Source organism: Sardina pilchardus, chromosome 23, assembly GCF_963854185.1.
Source record: "Sardina pilchardus chromosome 23, fSarPil1.1, whole genome shotgun sequence".
Classification (NCBI taxonomy): Eukaryota; Metazoa; Chordata; class Actinopteri; order Clupeiformes; family Clupeidae; genus Sardina; species Sardina pilchardus.
This window is the reverse complement of record NC_085016.1, coordinates 24,762,355-24,779,854: the sequence shown is the minus strand read 5'-3', so window position 1 is coordinate 24,779,854 and position 17,500 is coordinate 24,762,355. Positions and strand designations below refer to the sequence as shown.

At 48.4% G+C, this 17,500-nt stretch overlaps 1 protein-coding gene across 2 annotated transcripts in view; it reads right to left on the bottom strand.

Annotated features, from left to right (window-relative positions):
- Nucleotides 1-17,500, bottom strand: part of mgat5 (alpha-1,6-mannosylglycoprotein 6-beta-N-acetylglucosaminyltransferase) — a 161,680-nt gene that overhangs the window by 90,094 nt on the left and 54,086 nt on the right. The window lies entirely within an intron of this gene.

Genomic DNA, 17,500 nt, shown 5'->3' with positions numbered 1-17,500 from the left:
ATTTCCAGAGTGAAATCCTGTCTACACCTGTCCATTAGCGTCTCGTCTGCGGAGTTATTTCTTCCCCTCCCACTGCACCACAAGAAAAGCCAAAGTGGCTCCGTTATGTCTCAATGGAATTATCTGACAGCGAGTAAACTTGACAGAGTGGTGACAGTGAAGGGCATGTGGCGGGGACTACATTTCCCAGAAGACCCTGTGTGTGCTGAGGACTTCCTGCCTGTCAGTATAGTGAGGGAGCCAGTGGGTTCTCAGTGAGTGGAGAGAGTGACCAGATGAAAACCCTCCAACACACACACACACACACACACACACACACACACACACCTTATATACCCTCTACCAGACAGACCATCTGCAATGCATCATGGGAGACCTCCAGAGTCTACGGGGTGGCTGGATGTCACTTCCCATGATGGGTTGGCCGGCCCACCAGTCTGTGGGTGGACACTAATGGCCATGTGATGGGCAGGCGGGCGCAGTGAACCGTGAAGATCTCGGGGGATAATCTCAGTCTCGTCTCCGTCCTCCACTAGAGCCTCGGCCTTCTCTCCCCCCCCCCCCCCAAGGGGCCCTTTAAAAACGACCCCGCATCAGCGGCGATGAGTAGAAGGTCTCCATTACCATGACGACAGATCATCATTTGGGGCCTGCGCACAGAGTGAGTGCCTCAGTGAGGTGTGACCGAGACTCCCCTCAGAGGTCACACACACACACACACACACACACACACACACTATATGAGTGCTTCAATGAGGTGAGACCAAGACTGGCCTTAGAGGTCAGTGGAAATGGCAGGAGGATACTGCACTCATGGTCTCATGGTTATGAGAAAGGTCCTGTGTCGCAATAAAGGGAGCACTCAGATGAGTAATGAGGCTATAATCAGTTACACACACACACATACACACACACACACGCACACACATGCACACAGTGACAATCTTCCTTTACAAACACAGGTGTGCATCCACATATACACACACACACATACACACACACACACACACACACTGCAAGCCACATAATAAAACATCTGTGATGGTGGGCAGTAAAGGACTGGAGACTAATAATCATTGTGGAAGGGAAGAGACACACGCCGGTGCCTTGAGTGGAAAATGCTTGTGCGTGACTAGGGAGGGGCGGAGCGCGGTGGGGGTGAGTGGAGGAGTGGGTCTGCTGCTGCTGCTGGCCCACAGCTACTCAAGGCATAGCAGGTCTGGGTAAAAGCCTTCATCTCGTAATGGAGGATGTTCTTACTGGGTCTGCTGGAGGATTAAAATGGGGCACACACACACACACGCACGCACGCACGCACGCACGCACGCACGCACGCACGCACGCACGCACGCACGCACGCACGCACGCACGCATCTGATGACAGGTACAACTGGGCCAGTTGTTCCAGGTTCCAACAAGAACATCTCACTAAGAACCTTCTGGAACACTCACCGAGTCACCTCTAATATGGCCTGTTTTTATTTTGCACGCAAAAAAACCAAGGCAGCCAGACAGTCAATGGACACTGGGCCCAACCCTGTTTTTCCGCTAACAACAGTGTCCACAGCAGGTGATCATGTTGAAAGTGGTGACCAAGACAAACAAAGCTAAACAAAGAAAACGACATAACGAGAACAACAACGGCATTCTGCAATCGCAAAATGCCGTGACAACCGCCTACTACGGTGACTGTCTCCGGGGGAGACGGCTGAGGCGAGAACAATGAGAGCGATGAGGCCGGGTGGATCAGTGAGCTTCGCTCTTAGGCACCACACAAGAAGAAAGCGCACGCAAGGAGCAGCTCCAAATCAGTTAAAGAGGACGAGCTCAGCGGAGGCGGTCGGACAGAAACAGCGCTGATGGCGGCAGCCGACCGAACGCTTTAATCACAGCCGACCAACGGGGGTGCTGCTGGGGCCGCAGGGCCTAAATATAGCCGAGCTTTATCACCCGGACAAGAGGAGAGGAGAGGAGAGGAGCGGGAGGACCATATGAGATTAGAATGTGGGGGACTGAAGGTTCCATTTCCTGAGGTCATAATGAACTCTGGGAATTATTCAAACTGCTGGCGAATTTAATTCTAGATTTTTGCAGCATAATTTTAGAATTCTAGAAGAACTCACAGAGTGGAGCCATGTAAAACAAATGCTCTGCCACACCGTCAAAAAGTCAAGAAGAGTGAGATGCCCACACAAAGAGCTTCCAGCCAAGCAAAGAGCTCACAATGAAGAAACAATGCTGTTCCAAGCACCTGTTCTACCACATTTTTTTTCAATGGTTATAGCATTTAGTAGGCGCTTTTGTCCAAAGCGACAAACAAATAACAACAATACAATAGTGAAATTTAACAGTAAACGATTTAGAAATTGGGAACACCACATTAAGAAGAATAGCAACAAATTGCAATAAACAACAATGTCAAAAGATTAGATTAGATTAGATATAAAGATCAGCAGAAGGAAAACTGCACTCTCCCATGTAAAATGAAACCCTTCCCCACGGACTCAGCATACACCAACATTGACACAAATAATGCTTGTAGAAACTGTGCGGCAAAACTCTGCAGACGCAGCATAGAAATATCACAAGGTCATAACTCTTATTTGAAAATGCAAACCTTATTTTGTAAATGTAATAAGAACTTAACAGCAGTGGATGGTCTGTGTATGAGTCACGGAATGAAATGGTCCTTTAGAGAGAGAATCTCATTTACAAAAAGCGATGAAGCAATCAATGAAGTGCGTCATCTGAGTGCCGCGTCATACAACCAGGTTATGAAAAATATGTCAGTCTGATTTTGCTGGTTCTCTCTGAGGGGTATAATATCCCCCCCCAATAGCGTGTCTGAAGGATAAAACAATCAGCGCTTGCTGGCGCTCTGTTTCACATGCACTTTCTACCCCACAGACTAAGCTGCTGAGAGAGAAACTACTGAATTCACAACCTAAGGGCTTTTTTTTTTAACCATCTAGAAGAATCTAGCGTGCTAAGGGACCTCCTCTCACATTCACAGAGGAGAGGGCCTTCTGCCATCACATTAGGCTCTCGTTATGTTCCTGTGAGTGTTATGATGTGTGTGTTGTCTATCGGAATGTGTGTGTGTGTGTGTGTGTGTGTGTGTGTGTGTGTGTGTGTGTGTGTGTGTGTGTGTGTGTGTGTGTGTGTGTGTAAGGGTCGTGCGCCATCACGTTGCGCACTCATTATGTTCCTGCCAGTTTAGCCACTCAATAAACACCTCTAACGTTGCGTTACGCAACTTCTCCTGGGAGGCAGCACCATTGCATGTAATACAGGCTAGATGCTTGTCTGGGAGGCTGGCTCTGAATGTCTTTTCTTAGCAAAGAGCTTGGAGCACTTCAGCACATTTATATTTGTGTGTGTGTGTGTGTGTGTGTGTGTGTGTGTGTGTGTGTGTGTGTGTTCTATCTGAGTGTGAGTATGAGCGTGAGCATGTGTTTGTGTTGCGTGCATGTATTATACTGTGAATGTTGTGTGTGTGGTCTTTGTGAGTGTGTTTGTGTGAGTGTGTCTGTATTGTGTGCATGTGTGTGTGTGTGTGTGTGTGTGTGTGTGTGTGTGTTTTAAAAAATGCTTTTCTTGACATTTCTGCATGCCTGTGCCCAGCAGTGATGGAACGCTGCGTGTAGCCTGCAGCCAGCGGGGCATTAGGGGAGCATGTGCTTCCTGCCGAGACGTCCCATCGCCACGGGGCTAATGCTGAAGGGGCTCAGCTGCCAGGCCTCCACACACACACACACACACACACACACACACACACACACACACACACACACACACACACACACACACACACACACACACACACACACACACACACACACACACACACACACACACACACACACACACACACACACACACACACACACACACACACACACACACACACACACACACACGCGCGCGCGCGCGCGCGCGCGTCGCCACTGGGATGATATGGATCAGTGGCCTCCATCATGATTCATGTCGTATCGTGAGGTTGCAGACAGTACAGTCTATCAGGAGACATATCAGTACAGGCGTACATCAATAACATACGTAGCGCAATATTGATCTATTGTAATCTAATCTAATCCTATAATCTAAATACGTATCTCACATTGCTTTGAACACAGTCCAATTTATGATGCCAGAACATAACCCAAAGCCTTCGGGCTGCTATAGAGTCTCAAATGAAGTCAAGTTTATTTGTATAGCGCATTTCATACACAGACGGCATTCAATGTACTTTACACAAACAAAAGCAAATAGGAATAGCTAATAAAAGTATAGAAGGGCAATAGTCAAAGAAAGAAAGAAGAAGAAAGAAGAAAAGTAGAAAAGAAAAAACAAAACAAAACACACAAGGTAATAGCGCATAAAAGCATAAAAGGACAAGAGTTGAAAAACGTTTAAAAAGCAATGCCGAAGCAAAAGCCACAGATATGGCCATACCACACCTTTCGGGTTGCTACCTATGGACTTGCAAATGCTTCAAAATGACCTGCAGCACAGCTTTGTACAGAATGATGTATATGCTATGCTTTGGTCAGCAGTTCACTGCAGCAAAGAGGCATTCGTGCAGAGAGAGCAACAAAAAAAAAATGAAAATCAAGATTCTATTTCTATTTCTAAAATCGGATTATTTCATTCTCTGTGTGTAGGCGTCAGAGTCCTCCTCTGCTGCAGCAAAACATGAGGAGCGGAAAGAGAAACTTCCTCGACAGCTCCGGCGCCTGATGCCAAACTGACGCAAGACTGGGTGAGAGCGGGCACTGGGGGAGACGACTAAAACCACAGCGTTACAGGACTAAAAAGAGCTTAAAAGTGACCACCGCATCGGGAGTGTGTTTGGGAAGTTAACACTCCCACAGTATTGGAGCGAGCGCTCACATTAGGAGAATGCTGCTCCCAGTGCCAAGCTACTAATGTACGGCTAAACAGTTAGTGTGGGGTTTATACTGGGCCTGCAGATGGGACTGCAGTTAGTGTATGCAGAAGGAGCTGTGTGAATTACACAGCCATGACTGAAAACTGAGAGGAAGGAGCAGGAGGAGAGCAGGAGGAGTAGAGTAGAAGGAGTGGAGGAGGAGGGGAGGAAGAGGAGTGGAGAAGGAGATGAGGAGGAGGAGGAGGAGGAGGAGGAGAAGAGGAGGAGGAGCTCCACGTGAGATTAGAACGTGTGGGGCCCAAGGTTCCATTTGCTCATGTCATAATGAGCTCTGAGAACTCTTTCAAACAGCTGCAGATTCAATTCTAGATTTTTCACAGCACGGTTCCAAAGGTAACGCTTCAGGGAGGAGGAGGAAGGAGAGGAGAAAGGAGAGAGCGGGGAGGGGAAGAGTGGTCAGCTCAGCTTAGCTGCTGGCCAGGGAAAATCACCTCTCTTCAGAACCCCTTCTGAGCCCCTTCAAAAGGGTTTTCACACTTTAGAAAGGCTACATTTCAAAAGCCCCAGCATCTTCCTCTGCCACGGACACAGAGGCCAACTTCAGACGAGGCTGAGGCCTGGCTCGGGGCTGGGCCAAATCAGGGCCACGTCTGGGATGGGCCAGCTGGACTGCGGACCACTCTTGACAGGGACCAGCTGGACTCTCAGTTTCTACATGAGAGAGGGGCTGAATGCGGACGCACTAAGAGTGGAAGAGAGAGGATGAAGGAATGTGTGTGTGTGTGTGTGTGTGTGTGTGTGTGTGTGTGTGTGTGTGTGTGTGTGTGCGTGTGCGTGTGCGTGTGATGTCAATAGAGACCTCCACATGATAGAAGGGTTAAATGTGAAAGTACAGAAGTGAGGAGACTGAGAGGTACTGAGATGACTATGTGTGTGTGTGTGTGTGTGTGTTGAGGTGGTCAGCAGCATGGACCAGCTGCTTTAAAGACCTTCACGTGACTGAAGAAGTCTGAAGGTAACGTCAGTGAGGATGAGGGGGAGGGTACAGAGTGTGTGTGTGTGTGTGTGTGTGTGCATCGAGGGGACTGGGCGGCACGTGCATTGCTCCGTGACACACCGTAAGGGTCTCTGTGTGTGTTTGTTGTGTGAGTGTGTGAGTGTGAGTGTGAGTGTGAGTGTGAGTGTGAGTGTGAGTGTGAGTGTGAGTGTGAGTGTGAGTGTGAGTGTGAGTGTGAGTGTGAGTGTGAGTGTGAGTGTGTTTGGACTACAGCCACCACCACTACCACAGATGCAGCCTGTGGCCATGTGGGATTGAAGATGTTTTGGAGAAGCAGCCATGGAGCCGTCACCAAGACCTTCAGCAAATCTGGACTGGCCAGGGGAAGTGTGTGTACAGTATGAATGTGTGTGTGTGTGTGTGTGTTTCCACATGTGTAAGAGTGTTGTGTAAGTGTTGTGTATGTGTATGTACATCTAGCCTATATGCATATGTGTGTGTGTGTGTGTGTGTGTGTGTTTGTGTGTGTGTGTTGGCAGCTGTGGCTGCTCTGATCTGCTCTGAGACACATCTTGCTCTCGCCGGTTCGGCCAAGTTAATTAACAAAAGCTGCGTAATGAGCCGAAACCTAAACAAAGGGCCGACGGGGAGCAGAGAGAGAGAGAGAGAGGGAGGGAGAGAGAGGGAGAGAGATAGAGGGATAGAGAGAAATGAGAGAGGTAAGAGAGAGAAAGGGTGAAAGAGAGAGGGGTAGAGAGGATGCAGAGAAAGGAGAGAGAAATGAGAGAGTGAGTGGGTGAGTGTGTGTGAGAGGAGAGAGAGTGAATAAGACAGGAGAGGGAGGGAGAGAGGAAAGAGAGAGTGAGGGAGAAAAGAAAGAGAGGAGAGAGGGGTTGATTTAAGGCCGGGAGATGTGAGGGGCCTCATCCAAGGCTGCACTAAAGCCCCCTAAATGTGCTCTCTCTAAAGAGACGAGTGTGTGTTTGAGTGAGTGTGTGCTCTCTCTAAAGAAATGAGTGTGTGTTTGAGTGAGTGGGCGCTCTCTCTAAAGAAACGAGTGTGTGTTTGAGTGAGTGTGTGTTGGAGCGAGTGTCGGGACAGAGAGATTAAAACAAACGCTGATCTGATTCCACTTTTGGTAGAGACGGATGGGGGGTTGTGCAATGTTAGCCATTTGTTATGCCATATGCCCTGATGTAATCTTACACAACCCAAAGACAATGCAGATCTCTGTAGGGAGTGTGTGGTTTCTGAGAGCATGTTTCTGCGTGCGCCTGTGTGTGTGTGTGCTTTTGGATCATGTGCACACGTGTTTGTGTACGTCTCAATGTGTGTAAAAAGTAGGCATTTCTGAATAAACATTTGGATGAGTGAGGTTCTGGCTACATACGTAAATGTTTATGTACATATGTGTATTCCTATGGGTCTGTATTGCTGTGTGTGTGTGTGTGTGTGTGTGTGTGTTTCCCATGACTTGGGCTCCAATACAGCTACATGGGAAGCAGCATTCTGTTTCCTAAACAAATTCTAGCAGAGTCTCAAGGGAATGATGACCCTCCTATTGTACAGTGTGGTGGCTGGCACAACCCAACAACCACAAACACAAACACACACACACACTGTACCCTCCCAAAGCCAAATTCCCCCTCTAAAGATAGATATTATGCCATTGTGTGTGTGTGTGTGTGTGTGTGTGTGTGTGTGTGTGTGTATGTGTGTGTGTGTGTAAGATCAGACAGTGAGGTGTGGATACCAAAGACAGACTGGAGACCAGCTGGTTATGTGTGAACTCTGTATCTGATCACTAAACAGGCGATCAGCTGGCCATATCTGAGTTCAGCATTGTAATGTTGTGTGTATGTGTGTGTGTGTGTGTGTGTGTGTGTGCATTTGTGTGTACTGTACTGTACCTGATTACTAAACAAGCGATCGGCTGCTCGTATCTGAGTTCAGCATTGTAAGGTTACAGTAGATAGACTACTAGAGACCAGCTGGTGGTGGTGTGTGTGTGTGTGTGTGTGTGTGTGTGTGTGTGTGTGTGTGTGTGTGTGCGCGCATTTGTGTGTACTGTACTGTACCTGATTACTAAACAAGCGATCGGCTGCTCGTATCTGAGTTCAGCATTGTAAGGTTACGGTAGATAGACTACTAGAGACCAGCTGGTGGTGTGTTTATGTGTGTGTGTGTGTGTGTGTGTGTGTGTGTGTGTGTGTGTGTGTGTACATACTGTACAGTACCTGATCACTAAACAAGCGATCGGCTGCTCATATCTGAGTTGAGCAGTGTAAGGTCACGGTAGATAGACTGCTAGAGGCCAGCTGGTGGTGTGTGGATGTTGCGCTGTAATGTATACAGGCTTCTCACTGTCACAGCACAGAGCTTGTGTTTACATTAGGGGCTTTGGTTTACATTAGGTAGGGATGTGACTGCTACTCCAAATTCTTTACTCTATCCTTGAGCAGAAAAAGGAAGCTGTGGTGTGTGAGTGTGTGTGTGTGTGTGAGTTTGGAGGTGTGGCAGTCGAAGTGGTGGGGGCCTGAATGGAAAAGGGCAGCACGTGGCCCAGCCCGTGGCTCACACACACTCTCAAACACTCACACTCTCAAATACACTCACACACACACACACACACACAGGGTCTCTCAGGGTCTGACTCCAGATGTGCTCCCCACATCCCCAAACACCACTGATGAGGTGTCCTTTCGGAAATAGAACTTACAGACACGGGGGGGTATGTAGTGTGTGTGAGTGTCGAAAGTGTTTTGAAATGTTTTAGGGTGTTTTCGGGGGGGGGGGGGGGGTGCTAGTCGGAGCTCTGGGCTCCCACAACATTCACAACGGAACGACGAATGACGCAAATGTTCGTCTGAGCAGACTTTCAGGAAAGTGCTTTCAAGCAGACGCCAAGAAGGAAGCCAGCATTACTAGAGTGTGAATTCACCTACAGGCCGGGACACACCAAGCCGACGTCTGAGGGCCGATAATCAACTTGGTGTGTCCCGGCCTCAAGAGCGACCTTTCTCTCTCTCCACAATAGGCCGTTTCCCCATCCTGTTTCCCTGTGCACGCAGAACTCCACACGGATTGCAATCAGCTGAATCCCCAACAAGGCACCCTGATTGGGCATTTTCAAAGAGGAAGTGTCCGTCTGCAGGGAGAGGGAGAGAGAGAGAGAGAAAGAAAGAGAGAGAAGAGAGCAGAAAGCAAGTATCCCTATGGGAGTGCGTCTCGCCTCTGCTGTATGAAATATGAGCGTCAACTGAGTCCAGGGGCCTCCCAGAGCAGAGGGCTCTCTTCTCCTCTTCCTTCTCTTCTTTGCTCCCGTGGCGGAGAGAAAATGAAAACGTTAGCTCTCTTCTCTTCTTTTCTCTTCTTTCGCTCCAAGCCCGGAGAGAAAACTAAAACGTTAGCAGGCCTCTTCAAGTGGTTTCCATCAGCAGCTGAGGATGGATCCCAGGGCTAGTATGGCCTTGGATGACTGTTATTCTTCCAAGCCTGAGGTGTGTGTGTGTGTGTGTGTGTGTGTGCACAGCCTATGCAGGGCAGGTACAAAGAAAACTGAAGGAAACAATTCCTTTGTCTGTGTGTGTGTGTGTGAGAGAATGTGTGTGTGTGTGTGTGTGTGTGTGTGTGTGTGTGTGTGTGTGTGTGTGTGTGTGTGTGATGTATGTGTGCGTTGTACTATGTTTACCCTCTTCAGGACACAGCACTGGCTCTATGTGTGTGTGTGTGTGTGTGTGTGTGTGTGTGTGTGTGTGTGTGTTGGAGTGTGTTGATGTGCTGGAGAGCTCAGGCAGAGTCAACAATAAGCAGAGCAGCTCTCGACTCCAACGCTGCCCAGTGCAAACGCCTGCTGGACAAAAGCCACAAATATTTCCACACTTTGTTCGGTGGGAAGTGGTTCTGACAATAATGCCACTAAAAAGTCCTGTTTCTTTGCAAAGAAAAATGCCACGTACGAAAATAACTGCTTTCATTGATTTGCCTATTGTAGCAGGTCTGTACCAGGGGACTATTTAGATATACTCAATCTTTAGTCTCTCTACTGTTTGTTGACAGATGATGATATACAGAACATTTATCATATTATGTTATATTATATTATGTATGAGTGTATTTTTGTATTCATTTATGTATTAATTTATTTATTTATTTATGTATTCATCTAGCTATCGATCAATGTATTTATTTAATTATGTAATTTGGGAGTATCTGTCTCTGTCCTCCTTTCGGGCGGCATGGAGTAGCGGTCTTGACAATAGTGCTTTTCATGGTCTTAAATTATACTAGGAGACTATTGTATGACTATTGACTCATCTTTAATCATACAGACCGTGTGTTCTCAGGGTCATTATAACCGCTCTCTCAGTGTGTACACACACACACACACACACACACACACACACACACACACAGGGAAATGTCAATACTGCTTGCGTTCAGTTACTGGTTGCCCTCAGCGTTCCAGGGAATGTTACAGGTCTGATATCAGGATCACCATCTGAGTGTCCTGCTACTAGTTCCTCAGAATCCGCCCCCTCACCCCAGACTTCCGGGAGAAATGGGTGACACTAGAGACGCAGCCATGAAAGGTCAAAGGTCAAATAACGACACCTCAGAGAGGGACCCCAAATCCCAAAGCCTCTGAAAACCTCCCCCTCCCCGACCCCCCCAACCTGTGTCCACTTCAGCCCTCTAATATAACAGCGTGGGAACATTATATGCATTTCCTGCTCTGTTGTCTTTCCCCATCTCTAATCTCTCTCTCACACACACACACACACACACACACACACACACACACACACACACACACACACACACACACACACACACACACACACACACACACACACACACACACACACACACACACACACACACACACACACACACACACACACACACACACACACACACACTCCGTTCCCGAGGGGAGGTCTAAAATATCGCTGCGCTGCGAGAGATTGATTGTGGGGGGGAGGTGCTGGGTGGTAAAAGGGGCTAAATTATTAACTTTTAAATGGCTGTTCCGCCTCTTGTCTCCAATTACTTAGGCTGACAGTCGCCAGCGGGGCAGAGAGCAGGCAGAGGAGGAGGGGGGAGCAGAGGAGGAGAGGAGTGGAGGAGAGGAGGAGAGGAGGAGAGGAGGGGGGGGAAGAGGAAGAAGAGAAGAGTGGGGCAGCGCATCTCCCTTGGCCTCTCTGGACTGAGCAGAGACAAGCTGGGCACAGGCCCAGTTTACACACACACACACACACACACACACACACACACAGACACAGACACACACACACACACACACACACAAACACACAAACACACACACACAGCGACAGTTCATAGAAAGCCTGGCTGCCCGCTTGGCCCTTGGACGACATGCTGACAACTTGCTTAAGTCTCGACACTTGACCTGCTCTTCTTTCAAGCCTGGCCTGTCAATACTGTTCACCACAAAAGCATTGTTTGGCTTTGTGTGTGTGGGTGTGTGTGTGTGTGTGTGGACAGGATTGGACCTCGCCCTTTGGATCATTACTCAGAAATAAAGGTTCTTGTTGAAAAAATGGATCACTGTGCTGACTGATATGTAATGTCATGATCAACACTTCATTGTAACGTTAAAAAAGAAAAGAAAAAAAAATCACAAAACGTACACGTGAATGTCAGACATGGTCCCACCCTCACCCCCACCTTGGTTACACCCTCGCCCCCACCTAAGAGCTCAGTCACCAATCTAATTGCACGCTTGTGAAAGTCCTACAAAGGGCCTCTATTGGTCGGATGCAGAGAATTAGACACCGGAGGACAGACATGAGTAGCGATCTCCCCTGCGCCAGACTCCCTACGGTGTGAGGGACCTCGATGATACTGACTCCTACTCATAGTGAACACTATCCATAAGCTCTCTCCTGCGTAGGATTCTTTACAGTGTGAGGGACCTCGATGATACTGATTGCTATTCATAGAGAGTACCGTCAATAAACTGTCCTGCGTAGGATTCTCAATGGTGTGAGGGACGTTAATGATACTGATTCCTACTCATAGTGAACACTATCCATTAGCTCTGTCCTGCGTAGGATTGTCAAAGGTGTGAGGGACCTTGAAAATACTGATTTCTATTCATAGGGAGCGCCGTCAATAAGCGCTGTCCAGCGTAGGATTCTCTACAGCCTAACAGACCTAATTCCTATGGATTGTGAGCGCTTGCTAAGCTCTCAGGACTCCAAACAGTGTGGGGGGATGATTTTTGAATATCTGTCCAAACGAGTCACTGAGGTAAAGCTGACGTACTTCCTTTCCTGTGTGTTATGTGGTATACAGCTATCGATATTTCTGGGAACAGGCATGCTCGTTCTACTGTTTCTGATCAAATCAATCTCAAATCAATAGTCATTCATACAGCATCATCTAATACTATGAGTGATTGAGAGCAGTGTCTGACAGCTCCACCATTGAGCTCCTGACACTAGAATCAGGATTTCAAAAGCTACATGAAAGCTTCTGGGGAATTGTGGCTAGAATTCTCTGATTAAGGCTAGTGGAACATTGTGGGTAGAATTCTTCCATTAAGGGCTACTAGGGCATTGTGGGTAGAATTTTCCCATAAAGTCTAGTGGTACATTTTGGGTAGAATTCTCCCATTAAGGCTAGTGGGACATTGTGGGTAGTTCTTCCATTAAGGCTACTGGGGCATTGTGGGCAGTTCTTCCATTAAGGCTACTGGGGCATTGTGGGTAGTTCTTCCATTAAGGCTACTGAGGCATTGTGGGTAGAATTCTTCCATTAAGGCTACTGGGGCATTGTGGGTAGAATTCTTCCATTAAGGCTACTGGGGCATTGTGGGTAGAATTCTTAGATTGATGTTCCTGAGGCATTGTGGGTAGAATTTATTCCATTAAGGCACCGAACACATTGTGGGCAGGATTGTCCCATTAAGGTTGCTGAGGCATTTAGGGTAGAATTCTCCCATACAGGCTCCTGGGGCATTGTGGCAAAGGCCCAAAACTATTGTTTACAGTGGACAAGGCAACCACAGGCCACTCAGGAATGCAAAGAGCAGGGCAGAGATATTGACAGACAGGACATGATCACATAGGCAAGGGTGGAGGAGAGGGGAGGAGGAATGAGGGACAGAGAGAGAGAGGGAGAGAGAGAGAGAGAGAGAGGGAGAGAGAGAGTAAAGGGGTGGATGATCAGAGAAAAATAGAGAGAGGGAGAGAGAGAGAGAGAGAGGGAGAGAGGGAGAAAGAGAGGGAGAGAGGGAGTAAAGGGGTGGATGATCAGAGAAAAATAGGGAGAGAGAGAGAGAGAGAGAGAGAGAGAGAGAGAGAGAGAGAGAAAGATTAGTTTTCTGAGAGCATCAGACTGGACTGGCGTCGGCTGGCAAGAGATGCACTCGGTTTGGCCGGATGAGCAGCATCTCTCCACACCTGATTAGAATCGATCGGCGCGGAATGCAGGGAAACCTCGGCAGGGAAAACATCCCGAGCCCGCACACAGGAACGCCCGGTAACTGTGGAGATGTCCAAACCAGAACAGCCGATCTGCAGCCTCCCAGAAAAACATTCTACAGCAAGTGGAAAATAACTTTCTCCCGCGCGAGTCGTTAAATATGGGAAAACGTATCATTAGTCGACGGACAATATTATCTCAAACAATATTTTCAGCGTGCGCTTGGAAGCGGTGATCCTTGCAAGGGAAATACTTCTATCCCAATCCATTTAATTCCTTAAAGTGTAGCGCTTCTTTGCCATGGTGATTGTAACACTCTCCCCTTCCAGGCATATACTGTATGAGGGAGGAGTGACTCATTTTCCTAAGAGCCTTAGGAGGACGTCGGGTCACCTTTCCCAAAGGGACAGAGTTTCATTACACTCTAGCCATGGGAGAGAGAGAGAGGGAGAGAGAGAGGGCAAGAACCCAAGAACGAAACGAGAGAGAGAGAAGGAGAGAGAGGAAGGGAGATGAAATTAACAGAAAGAGCAAGAGTGAGAGAGAGGGTGAGGAAAAGGGCGATGGAGAGAGAGAAGGAGCGAGAGAGGGAATGAGAAAGAGGGCGAGGAAAAAGGGATGAGAGAAAGACAGACAGAGAGAGAGAGAAAAGAGAGAGAGGGAGTGATGGAGAGAGAGAGAGAGAGTAAGGAAAAGGGGATGGAGAGAGAAAGACAAAGAGATCAAGAGCGCCTCTAACCGCTAGACCCCTCTTCCCCACCATCAGCCGTGTCATAAATTCTGCACCGTCACGCGTCATGATGCATTATGGTTCCCTAAAGGCTTGCCGAATGGTGTCCTTGCCCTGGAGCGTCGCTAAAGACCCCCAAACACACACACACACACACACACACACACACACACACACACATCAGTCATGGGTGGGTGGGGGGCACCTGGCTACGGACGGCTCATCCATCACGGTCGGAGACGGGCCGTTTCAGCAGCCCGATGGAGCCGTACGGCCACTCACGCCGTGCAGACACCGGAGAGAGCCCCAACAAATCATTTGGCACACTGGACACTGGGAGAGAGATACACACCTCTACCTACCTCTCTCTCTCTCTCTCTCTCTCTATATATATATATATATATATATATATATATATAGAGAGAGAGAGAGAGAGAGAGAGAGAGAGAGAGACAGAGAGAGAGAAAGCAATATGGACAGCAAAGGGAAGGTGAGAGACTGACAGAAGGATGGCGGGATGAAGAGTGTTACCGAGAGAGAAATGAGATGAGATGATCTGGAGAGAGGAGATGAGATGATCTGGGTAGAGTAGATGACATGGTACAGACAGAGGATATGAGATGAGAGAAAGAGAGAGCGGACATGAGAGGACCTACCTGCCTGCTGTCAAATATCACAGGCCAACCACCTGGTGTCCCATCCAGTGAGTGAATATCTCTTTAATACAGTCATTGGTCCCGTCCCACCCCATCCCATCCACTGTCTCCATTCTCTATTCTCCATTTCTTAAAGACGGTCCGCCGACAGACCCATTACAGCAGAGTAATAGCCCTGGGGCCAGGCTTAAAAATAACCCCGTATACTGCATATCAATTACAGCCACTGTAATAACGCTCTCAAGCACACAGAATACAGGGACAGATGGAGAGACAGGGCGATGAAGAGAGAGAGGGGGGGGGGGGTGGAAAGGAGGAGAAAGAATGAGGGTGACAGAGAGGGTGTGAGAGAGAGGGAAATGAGGAGAGAGAGAAAGAGGGTGACAGAGAGGGTAAGAGAGATAGAGAGAGAGAGAGATGGAAAGGAGGAGAGAGAATGAGGGTGACAGAGAGGGTAAGAGAGAGAGAAATGGAAAGGTGTAAACAGGAAGACGGTGACAGAGAGGGTGAAAGAGAGGGAAAGGAGGAGTGACAGAGAGGTGAAGAGAAAGAGAGGGAGAGAAAGACAGAGTGAGAAGGAGAGAGAAAGGAGAGAAGGAGATGGAAAGGTAAAGAGATAAAGAGACAGAGTGAGGAGAGGGAAAAAAGGAGAGCAAAAAAAGCTGACAGACATAGAGAGAGAGAGAGAGGGAGAGAGAGAGAAAAGAGAGAGAAAGAGAAAGCCTGCTTGAAAGCATCTCACTAAGTAACATTAGCTCATCCAGCACATCATGCACCGTCTCCACGGTGACTGGCTGCCCTTTCACCCCCACGCAGCGGAGCGCGACGTCCCGTCTGAGGCTCAGGGCTCAGCGCTCGGGGCCGAGGCTGATCTGGACCGGATACGCGCCGCGTGCGCTCCCGTGGGGGCCGGCGGCGAACAGGAGCGGGAGAAACCTCGGCGCAGCAGCGTCACGCTCGGCTCCCTCCTCTCTCCGGCGGATCAATGGCCTCGTATCGCGCCCATCGCACGCCGGGGAGAATGGAGGCCGCTGGACGCAGCCCATCAGATAAGCCCCAGCCTCTCACTTTCTCTGGCCGCTAAGGAGTGTGCAGCGAGTGTGTGTGTGTGTGTGTGGGTGTGTGTCTGCTTTGGTGCATGTGTGTGGGTGTGCTTACAAGTGTACGGAAATATGTGTGAAATTGATGTGTGACTACATATGCTTTGCTGCCTCTGCATGTGGATGTAAGTATGTGTGTGTGTATGGATGTGTGTGTGTGTGTGTGTGTGTGTGTGTGTGTGTGTGTGTGTCCCTTTCAAGACGGAGTCCCTATCCCCAGCTCACGTATTCCCGTGCCCAAAGCAGGCGGGCGAGCAGAAAGCCTTGTGTGCCCTTCTGCGGGCACCTCCATGTGAGAGCGGGGTGGCAAACAGCGCCGGCTCAGAGGAGCCAGGACCCCGGCGAGCCCTGGCAGCGCCACAATGGCTGGCTGGCATTTCACACACGGGCACAGGCGGGCAGGGACAACGGCCAGCGCCAACGCCACCGGCGCCAAGCACCACCGACTGACCCACATGCAACACGACTCTCCTCCTCCTGGGTCAGCCTGGTTCAGACGCAACGGGTCCGGCCCTCCGAACGGGTCTGCTCTGCACACACTGCAGCAGTGAGGAGCCCGGTCCTGCTCAGTGCTGCCCGGTTCTACCCGGTTCTGCAGTCATCTGCCCTCATCTCCTCTCATAGCACTTGCTTACAATTACATAGTCTTGCTGATCCTAGACTGACTATACCTGACTAGATATGACACTTGATTGTTTAAAAACAGCACTCACTGATGCACTCATTCTTATTGCACTCTACCTTTTTCCAAAATGTTCCTAGAATTGTTTTAGAAAAACCTTAACCTGTTTACCATGTTGTAAGTCTCTTTGGCTACGAAGCGTCAGCCAAATGTATAAGGAGCTATAATGTACTGTAATCTGGGCTGTTTAGATTTCCTCTCCTCTCTTCCTGATCAACTGGTTAAAGCATCTGTAATCCTATACGGGTCCAGTCCCACCCCATCTCTCTCTCCTGCTCATTTCCTGTCCTGTCTCATTAAAGGCATAAAAAGTCTCCAAAAAATATACACTCTACTTCCTATATATAATATAGCCACACTTTAACCAGAGACTGCTATCCGGTCCTTGAGACTTTTGAGAGGAAATCTTTTAAATATACACATACATATAAAAAGATTTCCCCTGAGCACATATTTACAAAACTTCCTCTCAGAGCATATATAAAAAGATTTCCTGTTCAAACTTCTCAAGGATGGATAGCAGTCTCTGGTTAAAGTGAGGCTGCAGTTCTCCAATCACTACCACCTCTGGCATGGCTCATTTAGTATACAAAGTAAATGATTAATGCAAGCCCCTAACAGTTTCCTTTTTCAGTTTCTTTTCTTTCTTAAATTTTATGTATTTATCGTATTGTTCCCAAGCAGAGAGAGACTTGACTTTTAAAACCCCTTTACGGAACCATTATATGGATCAAAAACACCTTAACAAGCTACCATGTAGCCTCACCCAACACCTTCCCCACTACACCAACACCTAGGTACAAAAACACCCCCATCACCAGCGAAATGTCAGACAGAAAGAGAGAAGGAGAGAGAGACAGAGAATGACAGAGAATGAGAGAGAGGAAGAGAGACTTTTAGAACCACTATGTGATGATATGATACTTGATATGGATCAAAAGCACCTCAAATAGCTACCATGTAGCTTAACCCCCCAAAACACCAACCCCATC